The sequence below is a fragment of the Triticum urartu genome, chromosome 4A, assembly GCF_056163025.1.
Source record: "Triticum urartu cultivar PI428250 chromosome 4A, HENAU_Tu73, whole genome shotgun sequence".
Taxonomy (NCBI): domain Eukaryota; kingdom Viridiplantae; phylum Streptophyta; class Magnoliopsida; order Poales; family Poaceae; genus Triticum; species Triticum urartu.
Window position 1 is genome coordinate 14,550,828 of NC_141876.1, and position 19,599 is coordinate 14,570,426.

Below are 19,599 nucleotides of genomic sequence, written 5' to 3' on the forward strand. Positions count from 1 at the left end.
ACCATGGACATTGGATGTCGTTGATAACAGGATCGCATCATTAGGAGAATGATGTGATGGACAAGACCCAATCCTAAGCCTAGCACAAAGATCGTGTAGTTCGTATGCTAAAGCTTTTCTAATGTCAAGTATCATTTCCTTAGACCATGAGATTGTGCAACTCCCGGATACCGTAGGAGTGCTTTGGGTGTGCCAAATTTCACAACGTAACTGGGTGGCTATAAAGGTACATTATAGGTATCTCCGAAAGTGTCTGTTGGGTTGGCACGAATCAAGACTGGGATTTGTCACTCCGTGTAAACGGAGAGGTATCTCTGGGCCCACTCGGTAGGACATCATCATAATGTGCACAATGTGATCAAGGAGTTGATCATGGGATGATGTGTTACGGAACGAGTAAAGAGACTTGCCAGTAACGAGATTGAACAAGGTATCGGGATACCGACGATCGAATATCGGGCAAGTATCGTACCGCTAGACAAAGGGAATTGTATACGGGATTGATTAAGCCCTTGACATCGTGGTTCATCCGATGAGATCATCGTGGAACATGTGGGAGCCAACATGGGTATCTAGATCCCGCTGTTGGTTATTGACCGGAGAGTTATCTCGGTCATGTCTGCATGGTTCCCGAACCCGTAGGGTCTACACACTTAAGGTTCGATGACGCTAGGGTTATAGGGAATAGATATACGTGGTTACCGAATGTTGTTCGGAGTCCCGGATGAGATCCCGGATGTCACGAGGAGTTCCGGAATGGTCCGGAGGTAAAGATTTATATATGGGAAGTCCTGTTTTGGTCGCCGGAAAAGTTTCGGGTTTTATCGGTAATGTACCGGGACCACCGGGAGGGTCCCGGTGGTCCACCAAGTGGGGCCACCAGCCCCGGAGGGCTGCATGGGCCAAGTGTGGGAGGGGACCAGCCCTAGGTGGGCTGGTGCGCCCCCCCCCCCCCACCAAGGCCCAAGGCACAAGGGAGAGTGGAAGGGGGCAAACCCTAGGCTCAGATGGGCCTAAGGCCCACCTAGTGGTGCACCCCCCTCTCTCCCCCCTTGGCCGCCCCCCTAGATGGGATCTAGGGCTGTCCGCCACCCCTAGGGGTGGAAACCTAGGTGGGGGTGCAGCCCCTCCCCTCCCCCTATATATACTTGAGGTTTTGGGCTGCCAGAGACACGATTCAATCTCCTTCTTGGCGCAGCCCTACCCCTCTCCCTCCTCATCTCTTGCGGTGCTTGGCGAAGCCCTGCTGGAGTACCACGCTCCTCCACCACCACCACGCCGTCGTGCTGCTACTGGATGGAGTCTTCCCCAACCTCTCCTTCTCCCCTTGCTGGATCAAGGCGTAGGAGACGTCACCGGGCTGTACGTGTGTTGAACATGGAGGTGCCGTCCGTTCGGCACTAGGATCATCGGTGATTTGGATCACGACGAGTACGACTCCATCAACCCCGTTCACTTGAACGCTTCCGCTTAGCGATCTACAAGGGTATGTAGATTCACTCTCCTTCCCTCATTGCTAGATTACTCCATAGATTGATCTTGGTGATGCGTAGAAAATTTTGAATTTTTGCTACGTTCCCCAACAGTGGCATCATGAGCCAGGTTTATGCGTAGTTACTATGCACGAGTAGAACACAAAGTAGTTGTGGGCGTCGATATTGTTAATTATCTTGCCGTTACTAGTCTTATCTTGGTTCGGCAGCATCGTGGGATGAAGCGGCCCGGACCAACCTTACACGTACGCTTACATGAGACCGGTTCCACCGACTGACATGCATTAGTTGCATAAGGTGGCTGGCGGGTGTCTGTCTCTCCCACTTTAGTCGGATCGGATTCGATGAAAAGGGTCCTTATGAAGGGTAAATAGCAATTGGCATATCACGTTGTGGTTTTTTTGCGTAGGTAAGAAACGTTCTTGCTAGAAACCCATAGCAGCCACGTAAAACATGCAAACAACAATTAGAGGATGTCTAACTTGTTTTTGTAGGGTATGCTATGTGATGTGATATGGCCAAGAAGAATGTGATGAATGATATGTGATGTATGAGATTGATCATGTTCTTGTAATAGGAATCATGACTTGCATGTCGATGAGTATGACAACCGGCAGGAGCCATAGGAGTTGTCTTTATTTATTGTATGACCTGCATGTCATTGTACAACGCCATGTAATTACTTTACTTTATTGCTAACCGGTAGCCATAGTAGTAGAAGTAATAAGTTGGCGAGACAACTTCATGGAGACACAATGATGGAGATCATGATGATGGAGATCATGGTGTCATGCCGACGACAATGATGATCATGGAGCCCCGAAGATGGAGATCAAAAGGAGCAATATGATATTGGCCATATCATGTCACTATTTGATTGCATGTGATGTTTATCATGTTTATACATCTTATTTGCTTAGAACGACGGTAGCTTAAATAAGATGATCCCTCATTAAAATTTCAAGAAAGTGTTCCCCCTAATTGTGCACCATTGCGAAAGTTCGTCGTTTCGAAGCACCACGTGATGATCAGGTGTGATAGATTCCAACGTTCACATACAACAGGTGTAAGACAGATTTACACATGCAAACACTTAGGTTGACTTGACGAGCCTAGCATGTACATACATGGCCTCGGAACACAGAAGACCGAAAGGTCGAACATGAGTCGTATAGAAGATACGATCAACATGAAGATGTTCACCGATGTTGACTAGTCCGTCTCACGTGATGATCAGACACGGCCTAGTTGACTCGGATCATGTAATCACTTAGATGACTAGAGGGATGTCTATCTGAGTGGGAGTTCATAAGATGAACTTAATTATCCTGAACATAGTCAAAAGGTCTTTGCAAATTATGTCGTGGCTCGCGCTTCAGTTCTACTGTTTAGATATGTTCCTAGAGAAAATTTAGTTGAAAGTTGATAGTAGCAATTATGCGGACTAGGTCCGTAAACTGAGGATTGTCCTCATTGCTTCATAGAAGGCTTATGTCCTTAATGCACCGCTCAGTATGCTGAACCTCGAACGTCGTCTGTGGATGTTGCGAACATCTGACATACACATTTTGATAACTACGTGATAGTTCAGTTAAACGGTTTAGAGTTGAGGCACCGAAGACATTTCAAAATGTCGCGAAACATATGAGATGTTTCGAGGGCTGAAATTGGGATTTCAGGCTCATGCCCACGTCAAGAGGTATAAGACCTCCGATGATTTTCTTAGCCCGCAAACTAAGGGAGAAAAGCTCAATTGTTGAGCTTGTGCTCAGATTGTCTGAGTACAACAATCATTTGAATCGAGTGGGAGTTGATCTTCCAGATGAGATAGTGATGTTTCTCCGAAGTCATTACCACCAAGCTGCTAGAGCTTCGTGATGAACTATAATATATCAGGGACATATATGATGATCCTTGAGATATTCGCAATGTTTGACACCACAAAAGTAGAAATAAAGAAGGAGCATCAATTGTTGATGGTTGGTGAAACCACTAGTTTCAAGAAGGGCAAGGGAAAGAAGGGATACTTCATGAAACGGCAAATCAGCTGCTGCTCTAGTGAAGAAACCCAAGGTTGAACCCAAACCCGAGACTAAGTGCTTCTGTAATAAGGGGAACAGCCACTGGAGCAGAATTACCCCAGATACTTGGTAGATGAGAAGGCTGGCAAGGTCGATAGAAGTATATTGGATATACATTGTGTTAATGTGTACTTTACTAGTACTCCTAGTAGCACCATGGTATTAGATACCGGTTCGGTTGCTAAATGTTAGTAAACTCGAAATAAAAGGCTGCGGAGTAAACGGAGACTAGCTAAAGGTGAGCTGGCGATATGTGTTGGAAGTTTTTCCCTAGCTTGATGTGATCAAGCATCGCACGCTCCCTCCACCATCGAGATTGGTGTTTGCGTTGAGCATAGACATGATTGGATTATGTCTATCGCAATACGGTTATTCATTTAAGGAGAATAATGGTTACTCTATTTATTTGAATAATACCTTCAATGGTCTTGCACCTAAAATGAATGGTTTATTAAATCTCGATCGTACTGATACACATGTTCATGCCAAAAGGTATAAGATAGTAATGATAGTACCACCTACTTGTGGCACTGCCACGTAAGTCATATCGGTATAAAACGCATGAAGAAGCTCCATGTTGATGGATCTTTGGGCTCACTCGTTTTTGAAAAGTTTGAGACATGCGAACCATGTGTATTGGTGTATATGCATGAAGAAACTCTATGCAAATGGACCGTTTGGACTCACTTGATTTTGAATCACTTGAGACATGCAAATCATACCACATGGGCAAGATGACTGAAAGCCTCGTTTTCAGTAAAATGGAACTAGAAAGCAACTTGTTGGAAGTAATACATTTTGATGTGTGCAGTCCAATGAGTGCTGAGGCGTGTAGTGGATATCGTTATGTTCTTACTTCACAGATGATTTGAGTAGATGTTGAGTATATTTACTTGATGAATCACGAGTCTGAATTATTGAAAGGTTCAAGTAATTTCAGGGTGAAGTTGAAAGATCGTCGTGACAAGAGGATAAAATATCTATGATATGATCATAGATATGAATATCTGAATTACGAGTTTGGCACAGAATTAAGACATTGTGGAAATTGTTTCACAACTAATACAACCTGGAACACCATAGTGTGATGGTGTGTCCGAACATCATAACTGCACCCTATTGGATATGATGCATACCATGATGTCTCTTATCGAATTACCACGATAGTTTATGGGTTAGGCATTAGAGACAACCACATTCACTTTAAATAGGGCACCACGTAATTCCGATGAGATGACACCGTATGAACTATGGTTTAGAGAAACCTAAGCTGTCATTTCTTAAAAGTTTGGGGCTGTGACACTTATGTGAAAAAGTTTCAGGCTGATAAGCTAGAACCCAAAGCGGATAAATGCATATTCATAGGACACCCAAAACAGTTGGGTATACCTCCTGTCTCAGATCCGAAAGCAATAAAGGATTGTTTCTAGAATCGGGTCCTTTCTCGAGGAAAAGTTTCTCTCGAAAGAATTGAGTGGGAGGATGGTGGAGACTTGATGAGGTCATTGAACCGTCTCTTCAACTAGTGTGTGGCAGGGCACAAGGAGTTGTTCCTGTGGCACCTACACCAATTGAAGTGGAAGCTTATGATAGTGATCATGAAACTTCAGATCAAGTCACTATCAAACCTCGTAGGATGACAAGGATGCGTACTACTTCAGAGTGGTACGTAATCCTGTCTTGGAAGTCACGTTGCTAGACAACAATGAACCTATGAGCTATGGAGAAGCGTTGGTGGGCCTAGATTCCGAAAATTGGCTCGAGGCCATATAATCCGAGAGAGGATCCATATATGAAAACAAAGTGTAGACTTTGGAAGAACTACTTGATGGTCGTAAGGCTGTTAGGTACATATGGATTTTAAAAGGAAGACGGACAATGATGGTAACTGTCACCATTAAGAAAGTTCAACTTGTCGTTAAGATGTTTTCCGACAAGTTCAAGGAGTTGACTACGATGAGACTTTCTCACTCGTAGTGATGCTAAGAGTCTGTTGGAATTATATTAGCGATTACTGCATTATTTATGAAATCTTGCAGATAGGATATCAAAACATTGTTTCCTCGACGTTTTCCTTGAGGAAATGTTGTATGTGATACAACCGGAAGGTTTTGTCAATCCTGAAAGATGCTAACAAGTATGCAAAGCTCCAGCAATCCTTCTAAGGACTGGAGTAAGCATCTCGGAGTTGGAATGTATGCTTTGATGAGATGATCAAAGATTTTGGGTGTATACAAAGTTTATGAGAAACTTGTATTTCCAAAGAAGTGAGTGGGAGCACTATAGAATTTCTGATGAATATATGTTGTTGACATATTGTTGATCAGAAATGACGTAGAATTTCTGGAAAGCATATAGGGTTATTTGGAAAGTGTTTTTCAATGGAAAGCCTGGATTAAGCTACTTGAACATTGAGCATCAAGATCTATAAGGATAGATCAAAACGCTTAATGGTACTTTCAAATGAGCACATACCTTGACATGATCTTGAAGGTGTTCAAGATGGATCAGTCAAAGAAGGAGTTCTTGCCTGAGTTGTAAGGTATGAAGTTAAGACTTAAAGCTCGACCACGGCAGAAGAAAGAGGAAGGACGAAGGTCGTCCCCTATGCTTTTGTCATAGGCTCTATACGGTATACCATGCTGAGTACCGCACCTGATGTGTGCCTTGCCACATATCTGGCAAGAGGGTACAAAGGTAATCTAGGAGTAGATCACCAAATAGCGGGCTAAATTATCCTTAGAGGAATAAGGATATGTTTCTCGGTTATGGAGGTGATAAAGAGTTCGACGTAAAGAGTTACGTCGATGCAAGCTTAACACCTATCCGGATAGCTCTGAGTAGAGATACCGGATACGTATAATGGAGCAACAATTTAGAATAGCTCCAAGTAGAACAGTTATTTGAAATGGCTCCAAATGTAGCGTAGTAGTTGCATCTACAAGATGACATAGAAATTTGCGAAGTACATACGGATCTGAATGTTGCAGACCCGTTGACTGAAACCTCTCTCACAAGCGTAACATGATCAAACCCAGAACTCTTTGGGTGTTAGTCACATGGGGATGTGACCTTGAGTGTTAATCACATATCGATGTGAACTGGATTATTAACTCTAGTGCAAGTGGGAGACTGTTGGAAATATTCCCTAGAGGCAATAATAAATTGGTTATTATTATATTTCCTTGTTCATGATAATCGTTTATTATCCATGCTAGAATTGTATTGATAGGAAACTCAGATACATGTGTGGATACATAGACAACACCTTGTCCCTAGTAAGCCTCTAGTTGACTAGCTCGTTGATCAAGAGATGGTTACGGTTTCCTGACCATGGACATTGGATGTCGTTGATAACGGAATCACATCATTAGGAGAATGATGTGATGGACAAGACCCAATCCTAAGCCTAGCACAAAGATTGTGTAGTTCGTATGCTAAAGCTTTTCTAATGTCAAGTATCATTTCCTTAGACCATGAGATTGTGCAACTCCCGGATACCGTAGGAGTGCTTTGGGTGTGCCAAACGTCACAACGTAACTGGGTGGCTATAAAGGTACATTACAGGTATCTCCGAAAGTGTCTGTTGGGTTGGCACGAATCGAGACTGGGATTTGTCACTCCGTGTAAACGGAGAGGTATCTCTGGGCCCACTCGGTAGGACATCATCATAATGTGCACAATGTGATCAAGGAGTTGATCACGGGATGAGGTGTTACGGAACAAGTAAAGAGACTTGCCAGTAACGAGATTGAACAAGGTATTGGGATACTGACGATCGAATCTCGGGCAAGTATCGTACTGCTAGACAAAGGGAATTGTATACGGGATTGATTAAGTCCTTGTGTAGGACCTTGAAGTAGATGTGTCTAGAGGGGGGGGTTAGACACTTAATGCTAAAGTTGCAGTTTTTAAGCTTTTTCGGTTTAAGTGGAGTTTAGGCACAATTTCAACATTCACAATACATATCAAGCAAGCATGCAAAGAGTATATAGGCAGCGGAAAGTAAAGCATGCAACTTGCAAGAATGTAAAGGGAAGGGTTTGGAGAATTCAAACGCAATTGGAGACACGGATGTTTTTCCCGTGGTTCGGATAGGTGGTGCTATCCTACATCCACGTTGATGGAGACTTCAACCCATGAAGGGTAATGGTTGCGCGAGTCCACGGAGGGCTCCACCCACGAAGGGTCCACGAAGAAGCAACCTTTTCTATCCCACCATGGCCATCGCCCACGAAGGACTTGCCTCACTAGCGGTAGATCTTCAAGAAGTAGGCGATCTCCTTGCCCTTACAAACTCCTTGGTTCAACTCCACAATCTTGTCGGAGGCTCCCAAGTGACACCTAGCCAATCTAGGAGACACCACTCTCCAAGAAGTAACAAATGGTGTGTTGATGATGAAATCCTTGCTCTTGTGCTTCAAATGATAGTCTCCCCAACACTCAACTCTCTCTCACAGGATTTGGATTTGGTGGAAAGAAGATTTGAGTGGAAAGCAACTTGGGGAAGGCTAGAGATCAAGTTTCATGTGGTAGGAATGGAATATCTTGGCCTCAACACATGAGTAGGTGGTTCTCTCTCAGAACATATGAGTTGGAAGTGTAGATGTGTTCTGATGGCTCTCTCCACGAGTGAAGAGGAGGTGGAGGGGTATATATAGCCTCCACACAAAATCCAACCGTTACACACAATTTACCAATCTCAGTGGGACCGAATCACAAACTCGGTCGGACCGAAATAGTAAATCTAGTGACCGTTAGAGATTTTCGGTGGGACTGACATGCAACTCGGTAGGACCGATATGGTTAGGGTCAGGGCATAACGTAATCTCGGTGAGACCGATTACACAAAATCGGTGAGACCGATTTGGTAATAAGCTAACCAGAGAGTTGGTCAGGCAAACTCGGTGGGACCGATTACACAAACTCGGTGACACCGATTTGGTAATAAGCTAACCAGAGAGTTTGCATTGTAATCTCGGTAGTACCGATTGCCTAAACTTGGTGAGACCGATTTTGGTAATGGACATACACAGAGAGATTACAATCCCATCTCGGTGAGACCGAGATCCCTATCGGTAGAACCGATTTGCTAGGGTTTGGCAATGGCTATGACAAGTGAAACTCGGTGGCGCCGGGTTGAAAGAATCGGTAGGTCCGAGTTTGGCTTTAGGTTTAGGTCAAATGTGGATATGGGAAAGTAGCTGAGGATTTTGGAGCATATCATTAAGCACTTGAAGCAAGAGGCTCATTAAGCAACACCTCATCCCACCTTGATAGTATTGGCTTTTCCTATGGACTCAATGTGATCTTGGATCACTAAAATGTAAAATGAAGAGTCTTGAGCTTTAAGCTTTAGCCAATCCTTTGTCCTTAGCATCTTGGAGAATTTCACACAACCTTTAGTCCATGCCACTCCATTGTTGAACTTATCTGAAACATACTAGATAGAAACGTTAGTCCAACAAGAGATATGTTGTCATTAATTACCAAAACCACCTAGGGAGCACTTGTGCTTTCAATCTCCCCCTTTTTGGTAATTCATGGTAACATACATCAAAGCTTTAGATAAAGATATAAAGAACAGCAAGTAAAGCTTTGGAAGGACATGTAACAAGCATAGGTTCCCCCTACATGTATGCACTCATGTAAATGTGAAATATAGAGGCATGTGAGAGCATAACCATGACAGAGTAGGCAATGTGTTACATGTATCTTGGCCATATGCATCAGAGCAAAAGATTATCAAGGAACATACCTTCATGCTCATGAGTCCTTCTTGCAAATAGTATGTACATAAGCAAGAATTCCTCATGCTCATGATTTTGATGCATACACTTACCTTGTAGTCTTTAGCTGGCTTAGGATGGAATGAACCTGCACAAACAAGGTTAGATAACACAGGTACATCCACTAGCCAGAGCAAACCAAAGAAGCCACAAGAGTACCAAGACTGGGATGACATGTAGAGATTGAGTACAAGGTACCACATTGGATTCAACATGTCCCCAAGAGTAAAGATATGCAATGAATTTGACTGATTTCTTTCCCTTAGGTGTCTTGCTCCCCCTGAATCTTACATGGGATATTGGGAGAAGATAGGGAACATTTCTTTCCCCCAAAAAGACATGTGACATCTCTCCTCTTGAACATCAAGCATCTGGGATCCTTGAGTATTCTCTCCCCCTGGAAATCTCTTTCTCCCCCTTAATACTTTCTCCCTTGTAGGTGATAAGCTTTGATGTGATCTCTCTCTCCCCCTTTGACATCAATTTCCAAGAAGGGCTTTCTGGAATCCGTCGTATAGGTTTGGTCCTTGAGACTCAGCACAAAGCAATGGATAAAACTGTGATGCTTGTAGAGGACAAGATTCATTGAGTAGAGCTGGATCAGAAGAAATATAGAATAAGTGGCAAACTGTTTTTCCTGTTACGAAGTCGGTGGCACCGAGTGGCATGTTTCGGTGGTACCGAAAAGATTCGGTTGGACCGAAAACTGAAGGAAATATGCCCTAGAGGCAATAATAAAGTTATTATTTATTTCCTTATATCATGATAAAGGTTTATTATTCATGCTAGAATTGTATTAACCGGAAACATAATACATGTGTGAATACATAGACAAACAGAGTGTCACTAGTATGCCTCTACTTGACTAGCTCGTTAATCAAAGATGGTTATGTTTCCTAACCATGGACAAAGAGTTGTCATTTGATTAACGGGATCACATCATTAGTTGAATGATCTGATTGACATGACCCATTCCATTAGCTTAGCACCCGATCGTTTAGTATGTTGCTATTGCTTTCTTCATGACTTATACATGTTCCTATGACTATGAGATTATGTAACTCCCGTGTGCCGAAGGAACACTTTGTGTGCTACCAAACGTCACAACGTAACTGGGTGATTATAAAGGTGCTCTACAGGTGTCTCCAAAGGTACATGTTGGGTTGACGTATTTCAAGATTAGGATTTGTCACTCCGATCGTCGGAGAGGTATCTCTGGGCCCTCTCGATAATGCACATCACTTAAGCCTTGCAAGCATTGCAACTAATGAGTTAGTTGCGGGATGATGTATTACGGAACGAGTAAAGAGACTTGCCGGTAATGAGATTGAACTAGGTATTGGATACCGACGATCGAATCTCGGGCAAGTAACATACCGATGACAAAGGGAACAACGTATGTTGTTATGCGGTCTGATCGATAAAGATCTTCGTAGAATATGTAGGAGCCAATATGGGCATCCAGGTCCCGCTATTGGTTATTGACCGGAGACGTGTCTCAGTCATGTATACATTGTTCTTGAACCTGTAGGGTCCGCACGCTTAAGGTTTCGATGACAGTTATATTATGAGTTTATACATTTTGATGTACCAAAGGTTGTTCGGAGTCCCGGATGTGATCACGGACATGACGAGGAGTCTTGAAATGGTCGAGACATAAAGATTGATATATTGGAAGCCTATGTTTGGATATCGGAAGTGTTCCGGGTGAAATTGGGATATTACCAGAGTACCGGGAGGTTACCGAAACCCCCCGGGAGGTATATGGGCCTTAGTGGGCCTTAGTGGAAAAGAGAAGAGGTAGCCAGAGATGGGCCGCGCGCCCCTCCCCTCCCTTGGTCCGAATAGGACAAGGAGAGGGGCCGGCCCCCTTCCTCTTTTCCCCCCTCCGCGAATCCTATTCCAACTAGGATTGGGGGGGGGGGTCCTACTCCCGGAGGGAGTAGGACTCCTCCTGGCGCGCCTCTCCTAGGCCGGCCGCACTCCCCTTGAGCCTTTATATACGGAGGCAGGGGAACCCCAGAGGAACACAAGTTGATCCACGCGATCATATTCTTAGCCGTGTGCGGCGCCCCCTGCCACCATAGTCCTCGATAATATTGTAGCGGTGCATAGGCGAAGCCCTGCGACAGTAGTACATCAAGATCGTCACCACGCCATCGTGCTGACGGAACTCTTCCCCGACACTTTGCTGGATCGGAGTCCGGGGATCGCCATCGAGCTGAACGTGTGCTGGAACTCGGAGGTGCCGTAGTTTCGGTGCTTGATCGGTCGGGCCGTGGAGACGTACGACTACATCAACCAAACGCTTCCGTTGTCGATCTACAAGGGTACGTAGATCACACTCTCCCCTCTCGTTGCTATGCATCACCATGATCTTGCGTGTGCGTAGGAATTTTTTTGAAATTACTACGTTCCCCAACAAAAACTACAAGTCGGTGAAACCGAGTTCAACACAGAGAAAAACACTTGTCACCTCAGCTCACTAAACATGTAGGATCTCACAAAGATTTGCAATGAATTATCTGAAGGATTTGCAAGGAATTGAATGCAGAAAATGCAGAACAAAAACAAAAAGAAAAGAGAAGAAACTGAAAGATCTAGATGAAGTTTTTTTTTGAAAAAGAGAAAGAAAATAAATATGTATGAGACAAATGCAATAACACAGAAAAGAACACAAGAGAACTTCATCTAGAGTTAGGCGGTGACATAGTCACCTATGTTAGAGTATATTGACTTAGGAGTCAAGTGAGAACACTTGATCATAGGTCATACTCATCGTTTAAGCTCAAAATGGGGTTACCATTTTTCGTTTAAGCATCTTGATGTATTCACATCTTGTTGAGTTGCTTTGACTCATGTCTTGAAGCAAAGCTTCTCTAAGATGGAATAACATACCTTGGGTGGTGGTGTGGTTCTTGCTCATGTAGTTGAACTTGTGTGGGTGCTCAAGGTTGATGTAGCTCATCAAGAGTTGGGAGCACCGCTTGGAGTTTGAGTTCATCTACCTACATGGGTTAGTTCTTGCAAGGAAGAGCACTTGTGTATCCAAAAATGACAATCATGAAGCTCAACATAGGATTTGTCAAAGGATATGTTTGAATGGTTTTATGCTTCCTTGTCTTCAACCACCATTGTGTAGAGACTTGGTGGTGTAGAGATTGCTCAAGATGTGAGTGAGTCGCAACCTCATGGAAGTAGATTCAACCAAGTACCTACATGGGTTAGACAACATGCAAGGTACAAATATATCCAAGACATAATATAGTCATCATAAGAGATATATCATGGATTAGTCATAAGCTCATGTCTTGCATGTATCCAATGAAGTTCCTACTCCAAGTTCGAAGCATCAATAATGTTCAATTCACCTCTCAACCTGCAAAATACTTTCTCATCAAGAGGTTTAGTAAATATATCTGCTAATTGCTTATCGGTGCGAACATGCTTAAGATCAATGTCACCCTTAGCAACATGGTCTCGAATGAAATGATGACGAACTTCAATATGCTTAGAGTGTCGATGGCGCGCGTTGTTGTGCCCGTCTATTTTGAATGTTGCATGAGAGTGTTAGAAATTTGTGTACAAACATAGAGTTTATGTTAGCTTATACGTATAATAATATGTTGAATCAAGGTGATAGTGTCTCCCGTGAAGCTGATAATAGCTAGTCCATTAATACATATGGAATAATTTTGCACATCAATTGTTGTAGTGTCTTATTGTCTGGGATAAATCTGTTTGCACATTATAAGCAATACTGATATAGCCTTTTTTGGTCAACTTGAAAGAAAAAAGAAGTTACTATTGAGGATTGATTAAAGACATTTGGTTATCAATGTTCTATTGCTTAAATCAACTTTGTTTTCCCTATAATGAAGCATGTTTTTTTTCTAATGTAAGATCACATTGGACAAATCAGATTCAAGGTCCCTGAATGTTATAGTGAGAACATAAAAGAAAGGAGTAAAGCTTTCAGATGATTGCACGTTCAGATCTGCCAAATACTTAGTACATAACTGAAGGAATGGCATGCTCAAAGATTTGCTAAACGCAGCATTCTAAGGGCACAAATAACTTCCAAGTACATGATGGCTTAATAATATTGGGACTATATGATCTGAAACATTACACTCATATTTAGGTAGAGAAAATGCCAAGTACTTCATATTTGGGGAAATTACAGAACTTGTAGCCTTAAGGCAACACAAATATTGAAGGATTTATTTCAATATTAGTGCGTTCCAAGATGCTACAGTCAATCTTCTTACTCTAGAACTTCACAAATATCAAAGTCCTTGAGCTTAAAGCTTTATTAAGAGTGCAATCCAAAAGGCCGCTATCAATCCTGTTTCTACAAAAATTCCAAATTTAAGAAGTTAGAAAAGTATTATGTTGTGCACTTGCATTTTTTTTGTCAACTACTTGCAGTGAACCTAAGCCTGCAAGCGCAGCAGCAAACTGTGAAGGAAAAGGTGAAAGGTACGAAGCATAAGCGAGTATTCAATAGCTGGTACCTTTGAGGAGGAGAGAGTAGATTCATCGTGGTTCAACGTATCATCTAATGCATGCTCTATGCTTTAAGCTATTCTTGGATGAAACTCATCCCCTGATTGATTCATCTACGTTTGAGTGCAAAGTAGACAGATATACATAAGGAGAGTGTAGGTGTGGTACCTAAGAGTAGGAATTGTTGAGTGCTCCAATATCTACTGCAGACGTTCTATATAAACAGAGGGATGACACGTAGCAGTCAGTTTAAATGGTTGCAGAATTGTTAACGGCCGGTGGGAATTAATCATATTTATAGGATGTCAGTTACTCCTTTTTAGCTACAAACATGTATATAGACAGAGAGATGACATGTGAACAGCGAGGTTAACTATGGTTGAAGAATTGTTAATGGCCGGTGGAAATTAATCATATTTATTGGATGTCAGTTATTACTTTTTAGCTACAAACATGTATATAAATAGAGGGACGGCATGTGAGCAGCGAAGTTAACTGTGGTTGCAGAATTGTTAATGGCCGGTGGAAATTAATCATATTTATAGGGCGTCAGTTACTACTTTTTAGCTACAAACATTTAATAAATATATAAACAGAGGGATGACATGTGAGCAGCGAGGTTAACTGATTGCATGATTATCAGTTGATGGGTCCAAATTAAGGTTTTTATAGGATATCAATTACTACTATTTAGATGCTGTGTGTAACTGAAGAGTAAATACCTACTCTTACTTGCATGGTAAGGAGAAAATAGAAGAGAACTATTTAGATTTATGTGTAACTGAAGAGTAAATAACTTATTTTATTATCCATTCCTGCATGGTATGAACAAATAGACGAGGCATTTCTTCCCCATTTTATTAGCTGGTGGTTCCATCGGTGATAATCTGGATGGAAATTCAATAATGTAAGTTAGACAAAGCTGCACATGAACATCCCAGAAGGAAAAGGCTGCCTCTACATGAAAGGCGGCAAAAACGAGAGCCTTGGATCTGATAAGTACTATTAGTTTGTCAAGAACCGATAAGTTTCAGTTTTAGGCATGGATCTTAGATCTCTTGAAGTGAAGTTCCTTGCAGCTTGATTCATATTCTGTTCACAATACTATTCTAGAATGAAACTCACCTGATGCTTGGAATGATTCAAAGGCTGTACCTGTCTTGAAAATCCACAGCATACATATGTAGAAATGTCCGCAAGATTATTGAGCTTTGCTCATTTATGGATGGAAGTAGAACATATTGAGGCTTCACCCCCACTTCTAGAACAGTACGGCTACATTTTTTTTGTGTGCATTTTACTATACTGTTCTAATTAACCTGTCAAATACAGCAGCAAATAGCACCAAGTTATGAATAACACCAAAACATGTTATGTGAGCAATCGTATGCTGTAAAAACATACTGTAGATGATAAAACATGAAACGATAAGACAAAGCAATCCACGCGAAGTAATTAGTTGTCCAGAATCAGCTGAAGAATTTCAAGAAAAAAATGCGATAATCATTCTCCAATATCTGGCCAAATCAATTGACCACCTCCCAGTGTGGATAATTACTATACAAAATTTAGATTGGGAGAAAACAATGTAATCATCGGATGGAAAAAGCAAATTGTAAAGATAGAAGCCGCACCATGAGTTACCCGTGAGAGCGAAAGATGAAGTGACATCGCTCACCTACGAAGGACGAAAGCCAGTCTGATGGGTGAAGAGGGGCATGAGTGCAGCTGGCGCCGCTGCCGTCGCCATCTCCTGGTGTTGCCTGCTGCTGCGAACGGTGGGGGCGTGCAAGGTTGAAGGTACAGCACCACGGAGAGCACTGGGGTAGTCGCCGTCCCCGCCGCCAGGAAAGGGAGGGAGGGACGGAAAGGGAGCCCTACCTTGCAGGCGGATCGGACGACCCCCGGTTCTATGATTCCGTCGCCTCAAGCCGAGTTCGGGCCGAGCGTGAAGCGGTATCTCCTATCTCCAGGATGCAATCAAGGGAGCTCTCTCTCGGCGCCGATGAGGGCAGCAGCGGCGGCATATTAGCGGAAGGGGATGGGGTACGTTGCGGGAGATGGAGGGAGGGGGTGGGCCTCGCCCAACGCAAATTTTGTTGATCTTTTATAGAGAGAAAAACTGTCCATGACAATCATCCATCGCTGAATTAACACGAGGCCTCTGAATTCCCTAAAAAAACACGATGCCTCTGAATTTGTTTTCAGAGTAGCGGCCCACACATTAGCGAAGAGGTGCATTAGACGGCCAAAAACGACTTAGAGGTAGGATTCGACGGCCAAAATTGCTGATTACTTGACAGGGTTGGAAAAGTGTTCGGTTATAATGTATTTAACTGACAACTCATGTCTATGGCTAGGAAACTTAACCATCTTTGATTCAATGAGCTAGTCAAGTAGAGGCATACTGGTAACACTTTGTTTGTCTATGTATTCACACATGTACTAAGTTTCCGGTTAATACAATTCTAGCATGAATAATAAACATTTATCATGATATAAGGAAATAAATAATAACTTTATTATTGTCTCTAGGGCATATTTCCTTCACCAGGTTCCGCCTCGAGACGTGGTGCTTCATCCCGAAAGTCCTCTCTATTTTTAGGTCAAATAGGCTTATATACTAGAAGATGGGCATCAAAAGTGGGCCAGGGGCTCCACGAGCCACCAGGGCGCGCCGATTGCTCCGGCAAGAGCTGCCCCGAGGATGCCCCCCGATGGCCTGCTGCCACCCCGAGGTGTTCGACGGAATGGGCGCAAGGTGCGATTCTTCGATTTCCCGCACTTCTCTCATTTTAGTTCATTCCTCTTGTACGTGACTTTTCAAGCGTAATTGTAGCGCCGGTATGCATGATGCGACTGACGACTTTGTGCAAATGTTGGACGATAACAACGTCGACATCGATCAAGCCACGATTGGTGAGTATGGTTACAACGAGATGGATGGTGGCGTGCACGGACACGGGGAAGAAGATGATGTGGAGGAGGTTGACGAGGGGTTGTACGACGAAGCGCAAGAAAAATGCACAAGATCTAAGAACTACACTCCATTGGAAGATAAAGTTTTGATCAAGGCTTGGGAGTCGGTGTCTCTTGATGCGTGCACCGGCACCGACCAAACTGCGAAGCAGTATTGGCAAATGATCGAGGATCAAATCCTCCGCATGATGGCAAAGTATCCCAACAAGACGCCACACACCTTTCGGAGTCTTCAAGGTCGTTGGGACGTTATCAAGCCGATTTGTAGCCGTTAGGCTGCTTGCTTGATGTAAGTCCGCAATGCACCTCCAAGTGGTGTAGTTGAAGCCAACTATGTGATTTTGCTTTCACATCCCAAATAGCGCAAATATTTTGTGCAACTCGGAGCGGTTGCATAATTTGACATTGTTTCCATTTTGTATGACAAAATTGCGCAAGAAAGGTACAAGGACATGGAAGCTTCATGCGAAAAGGCATTTCAACTAGAGCATTGTTGGGAACTTCTCAAAGATAGCAAGAAGTGGAAGGTGATTGAGAAAGAATCCCCACCGAAGAAAGGTGCACTCACAAAGATGGATGATGATGATGAAGAAGAAGAAGAGGACGATGGCCCAAGAAACAAAAACAAGCCCGATGGAAAAAAGAAGGCCAAAGACAAGATTAAGAAGGAAACGGAGGCATCAAGCTTACGGGAGAAGCTAGATGACATGGTCAAGTCCAATGAGATATTGGTGATCAAGACATTGGAGGCAAAAAAGGAGTTCCCTGAGAAGAAGGCTCAAGAGGTCATGCGGTGCCAAGGTTCGGTAATCATGGTGGTTCGGCAATTGGTGGTGGTAATGGTGACGGTGAAGATTTCATCTTGTGATGATGGAGTGATGACGGATGCAATGTATTTTGGGTTGTGGCGCAAAAACTATGTTTAAATGACGTCAAAATTGTGTGGTGGTGGCAAGATCATGTTTGAATTCTTATGTTTTATTTGTTCAAAATCACGGTCAATTCATTTGTGTGCTTTTACGATTTGAGAGTCGAAAATGGAAGCGCGCGGAACAGAGCCTGCAAACCCGAGCGATAAAAGAGAATATTGCCCTCAAAACGTGATTTTCTCGGCCGTTACCTTGCTTATAAGTGTCGTGGTTTTAAGAGGTCTGCTAGAGATGCTTTAAAAACGGAGGGAGAGGAAGGGGTTGTTGTGACGGATGATGAAGAAGAAGAAGGTGAGAGGGGGACGAACAGGAGCCGCTCGTAGGTCCAGTAGCGTAGACCGCGACTTTTGATTGCGCGTGATTAGGATGCTGGCACAATGAGATATTCGGTTTGACTACCCAAACACAACTAACGGGTTGCTTCTTCGTAATGAACCATGACGCACAACAACGGACTGTTTGGTGTGCCTGACATGTAAACAGACTCTTCTATCGACCATTCGGCTCCTGCAAGAGCGACGACACACCTCAACAATAGCTAAGTGCGTCTGACTACATGAAACACAATGATCCAAATAAGAAAATGAGGTAATAGCATCCAGGTACCTTAACTTGCATAGAATGTGATGATTTAGTCTCAAACTTATAAAACTTAACTTTACCATACCTCAACTTGCACCTCATGTGATGATTTAGTCACAAATCAATCACAGCTCGACAATTGGCAGCCAGGTGGCTGGACCGGTCAACACACGCACTTTTACAGAAACCCCCTGCCGTCGCGTGCCAGGGGCCTCGAAGACGTGATCCAAGAGATGCCCGGCTAGCTCGGCCTCTGCGAGCCGGAGCGAAAGCGGCGCACCACCAACCACCATCCCTCCCCGCCGTCGCGCATGGAGCTCCACACCATGGCCCTCTCGAAGACGATCCACGAGATGAGCGCGTTCCCCGACGCGTGGTACGAGCTCTACTCCTAGGAGTTCTACAAGGCCTACCTCCGGTCGCCCCGGCCCATCGACCCGCCGTCAGCGACGAGCGCGGTGCCTCTCCACGTGGCGCAGCTGGGGGCGGCGATGAGGGGCCTATACCCTTACCTCGCGGACGAGGTGGCGAGGCTGGCGAGGTCCAAGACGGCGGAGCAGCGTGCGGCGCTGGGCAGGAGGTTGCCGCAGATGGACGCTGCCGCGCTGGGCTCGCTGGAAGATCAGTTGAGGGAAGCCACGCGGGCCGGGAAGGAGGCCATGTTGGCCAAGCTGCAGTTGGAGGTGCGCTATGCCAGGACCAGGATTCAGGCGGAGGCCATGGTCGAGACCATCAAGTCTGCCGCTCCCAACCAGAAATGATTTAGGTACTACTAGTAGTATGGGTCAGGCTATGGTGGAATGCTGATTAATTAGGAGGCAAGGTGAAGTTAATTTCGTTGCATGGATGGGTCTTATGTGTGTAATCTCCTAAGCTAAATGTATGACTGAACCCAATTTGATCAGGAACTTAAATCTCCACAACCTAAATGTATGTAGCGACCTGACCCGAATAGATCAAGTTTCTGTGCTTAAGTGTCATCCCTGGATCGGTATGCTGACACACACAGTACTCGAAGGATTTATAACAGAGGTAAATCACATGTATAAAGTAACGTAAATACTATTACCTCAATCCATATAGCGGAAGCAACAAGGTTGTGGATTCCCATCAACACCAACGGCAAAGTTGAGTGTACAAAATCGTAACCCTAACGTATCACTTACTCGTCGTGAGAAACCTGCAACATGAGACGTTGCAGCCCGAAATGTGTCAGTACATTGAATGTACTGGCAAA

At 43.8% G+C, this 19,599-nt stretch overlaps 1 pseudogene; it reads left to right on the top strand.

The window, feature by feature from the left end:
* The first annotated feature begins 18,595 nt into the window (after positions 1-18,595).
* LOC147974451 (uncharacterized) lies at positions 18,596-19,263 on the top strand (annotated as a pseudogene).
* Positions 19,264-19,599: the final 336 nt, after the last annotated feature.